The sequence below is a fragment of the Salvelinus sp. IW2-2015 genome, unplaced genomic scaffold (assembly GCF_002910315.2).
Source record: "Salvelinus sp. IW2-2015 unplaced genomic scaffold, ASM291031v2 Un_scaffold6129, whole genome shotgun sequence".
Taxonomy (NCBI): Eukaryota; Metazoa; Chordata; class Actinopteri; order Salmoniformes; family Salmonidae; genus Salvelinus; species Salvelinus sp. IW2-2015.
In genome coordinates this window covers 1,311-8,039 of record NW_019947393.1, presented here as the reverse complement: position 1 = coordinate 8,039, position 6,729 = coordinate 1,311, and the positions used below count along the sequence as shown (strand labels likewise).

At 48.1% G+C, this 6,729-nt stretch overlaps 1 long non-coding RNA gene across 1 annotated transcript in view; it reads left to right on the top strand.

Moving 5' to 3' along the window:
* LOC112078720 (uncharacterized) overlaps positions 1-5,532 on the top strand; it is a 13,484-nt gene extending 7,952 nt beyond the window's left edge. The window contains exons 2-3 of the long non-coding RNA XR_002895764.2: positions 5,256-5,345; positions 5,438-5,532. This is a non-coding gene — a long non-coding RNA (uncharacterized lncRNA). The remainder of the gene's footprint in view (positions 1-5,255; positions 5,346-5,437) is intronic.
* The last annotated feature ends 1,197 nt before the right edge of the window (positions 5,533-6,729 follow it).

Here is a 6,729-nt window from a genome sequence, read left to right as displayed (position 1 = left end):
TGTGGGGGGTGCAGGGCTGTTGATCGGGGTAGGGGTAGCCAGGTGGAAAGCATGGCCAGCCGTAGAAAAATGCTTATTGAAATTCTCAATTATCGTGGATTTATCGGTGGTGACAGTGTTTCCTAGCCTCAGTGCAGTGGGCAGCTGGGAGGAGGTGCTCTTATTCTCCATGGACTTTACAGTGTCCCAAAACTTTTTTGAGTTTGTGCTACAGGATGCAAATTTCTGCTTGAAAAAGCTAGCCTTAGCTGTCCTAACTGCCTGTGTATATTGGTTCCTAACTTCCCTGAAAAGTTACACATCACGGGGGCTATTCGATGATAATGTAGAACGCCACAGGATGTTTTTGTGCTGGTCAAGGGCAGTCAGGTCTGGAGAGAACCAAGGGGACTATATAGGGCTATATCTGTTTCTGMTTTWWWWWAAATGAATGGAGCATGCTTATTTAATGTGAGGAAGCCACCTTTAAAGAATAACCAGGCATCCTCTACTGGTGGGATGAGGTCAATATCCTTCCAGGATAACCGGGCCTGGTCGATTAGAAAGGGCTGCTCGCTGAATTGTTTTAGGGAGCGTTTGACAGTGATGAGTGGAGGTCGTTTGACCGCTGACCCATTACGGATGCAGGCAATGAGGCAGTGATCGCTGAGATCTTGGTTGAAAACAGCAGAGGTCTATTTGGAGGGCAAGTTGGTTAGGATGATATCTATGAGGGTGCCCGTGTTTACGGATTTGGGTTCGTACCTGGTAGGTTCATTGATAATTTGTGTGAGATTAAGGGCATCAAGCTTAGATTGTAGAATGGCTGGGGTGTTAAGCATGTCCCAGTTTAGGTCACCTAACAGCACGAGCTCTGAAGATAGATTGGGTGGCAATCAATTCACATATTTTTTTTTATATGGTGTCCAGGGCACAGCTGGGGCTGAGGGGGGTCTATAACAAGCAGCAACGGTGAGAGACTTGTTTCTGGAAAGGTGGATTTTTAAAAGTAGAAGCTCGAATTGTTTGGGCACAGACCTGGATAGTAAGACAGAACTCTGCAGGCTATCTCTGCAGTAGAGGACAGGGAGAATGGGACAGGGAGAATGGGTGCTACTAACACAGTCACTAGCTGTAGCACGGAGGACAGGGAGAATGGGTGCTTGTAACACAGTCACTAGCTGTAGCACGGAGGACAGGCAGAACAGGTGCTAGTAACACAGTCACTAGCTGCAGCACGGAGGACAGGCAGAACAGGTGCTAGTAACACAGTCACTAGCTGTCTTTCTTTTTAACACAGCAGGGAGAGAGAGACAACACTACACACTGATTTACTGTGGTTGTCAATGTAGCACGGGAAGGGAGAGAGAGACAACACTACACACTGATTTACTGTGGTTGTCAATGTAGCACGGGAGGACAGGGAGAGAGAGACAACACTACACTGATTTACTGTGGTTGTCAATGCAGCACGGAGGACAGGGAGAGAGAGACAACATTACACACTGATTTACTGTGGTTGTCAATGCAGCACGGAGGACAGGGAGAGAGAGACAACACTAACACACTGATTTACTGTGGTTGTCATGCAGCACGAAGGACAGGGAGAGGAGACAACATTACACACTGATTTCTGTGTTGTTTCAATGCAGCACGGAGGACAGGGAGAGAGACAACACTACACACTGATTTACTGTGGTTGTCAATGCAGCACGGAGGACAGGGAGAGAGAAAACATTACACACTGATTTACTGTGGTTGTCAATGTAGCACGGGGACAGGGGAGAGAGACAACACTACACACTGATTTACTGTGGTTGTCAATGTAGCACGGAGGACAGGGAGAGAGAGACAACATTACACACTGATTTACTGTGGTTGTCAATGCAGCACGGAGGACAGGGAGAGAGAGACAACACTACACACTGATTTACTGTGGTTGTCAATGCAGCACGAAGGACAGGGAGAGAGAGACAACATTACACACTGATTTTCTGTGGTTGTCAATGCAGCACGGAGGACAGGGAGAGAGAGACAACACTACACACTGATTTACTGTGGTTGTCAATGCAGCACGGAGGACAGGGAGAGAGAGACAACATTACACACTGATTTACTGTGGTTGTCAATGTAGCACGGAGGACAGGGAGAATGGGTGCTAGTAACACAGTCACTAGCTGCAGCACGGAGGACAGGGAGAATGGGTGCTAGTAACACAGTCACTAGCTGCAGCACGGAGGACAGGGAGAATGGGTGCTAGTAACACAGTCACTAGCTGCAGCACGGAGGACAGGGAGAAAGGGTGCTAGTAACACAGTCACTAGCTGTAGCACGGAGGACAGGGAGAACGGGTGCTAGTAACAAGTCACTAGCTGCAGCACGGAGGACAGGGAGAATGGGTGCTAGTAACACAGTCACTAGCTGTAGCACGGAGGACAGGGAGAATGGGTGCTAGTAACACAGTCACTAGCTGTAGCACGGAGACAGGGAGAATGGGTGCTAGTAACACAGTCACTAGCTGTAGCACAGAGACAGGGAGAATGGGTGCTAGTAACACAGTCACTAGCTGTAGCACGGAGGACAGGGAGAATGGGTGCTAGTAACACAGTCACTAGCTGTAGCACGGAGGACAGGCAGAACGGGTGCTAGTAACACAGTCACTAGCTGCAGCACGGAGGACAGGCAGAACGGGTGCTAGTAACACAGTCACTACTGCAGCGGACAGGCAGAAAGGGTGCTTACACAGTTCTGCTGTCTTTCTTTTAACACAGCGCAGCAAGTCTGAGCCAGGCTCGGCACAATCAATCAATTGCGGTTGGACTGCCTCTAGTCATTTGTGTGTCTTCATTATTTAATCAAACGGTGTGCTTAAAGCATCAGACAATCTCAGTGCATATAGTTGATTTGATTAAAACACATAGGATGTATCGATATATGGAAAATAACATTTTTACAATTTCAACAGCCCTAGTTTCTCCTATGGAAACAGCCAAAGAACACGCCCTAGTTTCTCCTATGGGAACAGCCAAAGAACACAGCCTAGTTTCTCCTATGGAACAGCCAAAGAACACAGCCCTAGTTTCTCCTATGGGAACAGCAAGAACACAGCCTAGTTTTCCTATGGGAACAGCCAAAGACACAGCCTAGTTTCTCCTATGGGAAAGCCAAAGAACACAGCCCTAGTTTCTCCTATGGGAACAGCCAAAGAACACAGCCCTAGTTTCTCCTATGGGAACAGCCAAAGAACACAGCCCTAGTTTCTCCTATGGGAACAGCCAAAGAACACCCCTAGTTTCCCTATGGGAACAGCCAAGAAACAGCCTAGTTTCTCTATGGGAACAGCAAAGACCTATTTTGGTTCCAGGTTGCACTTTGTTTTTAGAGTGTAGTCAGTCTCTACTAGCAACCCAGTCCTCTCAAAGCAACAGGGTGATGGTGTGTTGTGCAAAGGTTTGTGTGTAGAATGAATGAAGATCAGGTACATTTAGAAGAGATTTGGGATGTGGGTTTAAATGGTGATGTGGACATACCTAGTGTAGCTAAACAACAGCCTAGACCAGTATAAAAAATAAAAAAGAATAAATATATAACATCTTAATGTTGCTCTAGGAAATTGCTTTAAAATGTTGATGAGGACAAACAGAATGAGAAGGTTGTCTCTCAGTCATATAAGGGGAGTCTCAGGGAGAGAGGCAGAGTCTCAGGGAGAGAGGGGGAGAGGCAGAGTCTCAGGAGAGAGGCAGAGTCTCAGGGAGAGAGGCGAGTTCAGGGAGAGAGGCAGAGTCTCAGGGAGAGAGGCAGAGTCTGAGGGGAGAGGCAGAGTCTCGGGAGAGAGGCAGAGTCTCGGGGAGAGAGGCAGAGTCTCGGGGAGAGAGGCAGAGTCTCGGGAGAGAGGCAGAGTCTCAGGGAGAGAGTTAGACAGACAATAAAGATAACTCAAGAACCAGATAGGAAATGTAATCTCAAATGTTCTGAATGTTGAGTGTGTGGGGGAGGGCCGGTGTGTGTGTATTAATAGACACACTGTATTGCGTCTGTAATACAGTAATGCCATGGTCAACAATAACATCGAGTGAAAGGTCACACTGTAGCCTCTAGTGAATCTCAGAAAGGTCAAATTAAAAGGTTAGAGATTAAACGGCTCTAGACCTCTTAACACACTGCTAACAACACATTTAGCTCAGCACGTATACACACACACACACCACACACACACACACACACACACACACACACACACACACACACACACACACACACAACACACACTGAACGTAACCAGGTAACCATACTACACTAACCTACGTAACCAGGTAACCATACTCCTGTGACCTCACTGCTCTCTGATAGGCTAGCTGTGTGTGATGCTTGTAGGAGGAAGCACAGTGTGGAGAGTGGGACAGATTCCACTGTGATGCAGACATGAAGCTACCACACAGTGGCCAAGCTACCACACAGTGGCTAAGCTAACCACACAGTGGCTAAGCTACCCACACAGTGGCTAAGCTACCCACACAGTGGCTAAGCTACCACACAGTGGCCAAGCTACCCACACAGTGGCTAAGCTACCCACACAGTGGTAAGCTACCACACATGGCTAAGCTACCTGGTAAGTCAGGTCACACACACACAGTGGCTAACCTACCTACACAGTGGCTAGCTACCTCACAGTGGCTAAGCTACCTACACAGTGGCTAAGCTACCCAAACAGTGGCTAAGCTACCACACAGTGGCTAAGCTACCTACACAGTGGCTAAGCACTAACACAGTCCTAAGCAACCTAACACAGTAGCTTAAGCTCCCACACAGTGGCTAAGCTACCTACACAGTGGCTAAGCTACCTACACAGTAGCTAAGCTACCTACACAGTGGCTAAGCTACCTACACAGTAGCTAAGCAACCTACACAGTGGCTAAGCTACCCACACAGTAGCTAATTTAACACACACAGTGGTCACACACAGAGGTGTACATACCGACTACAGTACAGATTGCTAGGAGAGTGGAGACTGACCTGAATTTTGATTGGCTGACAGCAACAGAGTAAATCTGAAGGTCAATATAATAGTTGATTATTCATTTTTTCCCATTCCCTCCTATCTTTCTCTCTCTCCTCCCCCCTGTTCCCTCCTATATCTCTCCTTCTCCCCCCTGTTCCCTCCTATATCTCTCCTTCTCCCTGTCCCCTACTATCTCTCTCTATCTCTCCTTCCCCCTGTCCCCTCCTATCTTTCTCTCACTCTCTCCCCCTCATCTCTTTCTATCGCTCCTCTCTAGTCAGGATGTCTATCACTAAGATCCATGCCCGGGAGATCCTCGACTCCAGAGGAAACCCCACCGTGGAGGTGGACCTCTACACCGCCAAAGGTGCACACAATGTTTACATACAAGTGTCCATACATACACTGTACCACAATGTTGTTCACCGACCCAGCAGTTTAACCTCTCTGTGTGTTCAGGCCGTTTCAGGGCAGCCGTGCCCAGCGGTGCCTCTACCGGTGTCCATGAGGCTCTGGAGCTGAGAGATGGAGACAAGTCACGCTATCTGGGAAAAGGTGAGTTATGTCTCTCTGGGATCTGTTTATCTGGTCTGATCTGGGATCTGTTGATATGGTCTGATCTGCCTCTCTGGGATCTGTTGATCTGGTCTGATCTACCTCGCTGGGATCTGTTGACCTGGTCTGAGCTACCTCTCTGGGATCTGTTGACCTGGTCTGATCTAAGTCTCTGGGATCTGTTGACCTGGTCTGATCTAAGTCTCTGGGATCTGTTGACCTGGTCTGATCTAAGTCTCTGGCATCTGTTGACCTGGTCTGATCTAAGTCCCTGGATCTGTTGTCTGGTCTGAAGTCTAGTCTCTGGGAATCTTTGACCTGGTCTGATCTAAGTCCTGGGATCTGTTGATCTGGATGGGAGACTACTCCAAAATCTAGAACCAATAAGTCCAGTTCCACTTCTGATTTTAATTTTACCTGCTAGTTAATTGCAGTCACCTGGTGCGGTACTAAGTAAGGGTACTAGACTAGAGGGTAGAGGTACTAGACTAGAGGGTAGAAGGTACTGGACTAGAGGGTAGAGGTACTGGACTAGAGGGTACAGGTATGGACTAGAGGGTACAGGTACTGAGTATAGGGTAGAGGTACTAGACTAGAGGGTAGAGGTACTGACTAGAGGTACTGGACTAGAGGGTAGAGGTACTAGAACTAGAGGGTAGAGGTACTGGACTAGAGGGTAGAGGTACTGGACTAGAGGGTAGAGGTACTGGACTAGAGGGTAGAGGTACTGGACTAGAGGGTAAAGGTACTGAGACTAAGAGGGTACGGTACTAGACTAGAGGGTAGAGGAACTGGACTAGAGGGTAGAGGTCTGACTAGAGGTAGAGGTACTGGACTAGAGGGTAGAGGTACTGGACTAGAGGGTAGAGGTATAGACTAGAGGGTAGAGGTTAATACGGACTAGAGGTAAGAGGTAACTGGACTAGAGGGTGAGGTATGGACTAAGGTACGGATGAGGGTGATACTGGACTAGAGGTAGAGTGTACTAGACTAGAGGGTAGAGTATAGACTGAGAGTAGAGGTACTGACTAGAGGGTAGAGGTACTGGACTAGGGTAGAGGTATACGGACTAGAGGGTAGAGGTACTTAGACTAGAGGTAGAGGTACTAGAACTAGAGGGTAAGAGGGTTACTGGACTAGAGGGTAGAGGTACTCGAGCACTAGAGGGTAGAGGTACTAGACTAGAGGGTAGAGGT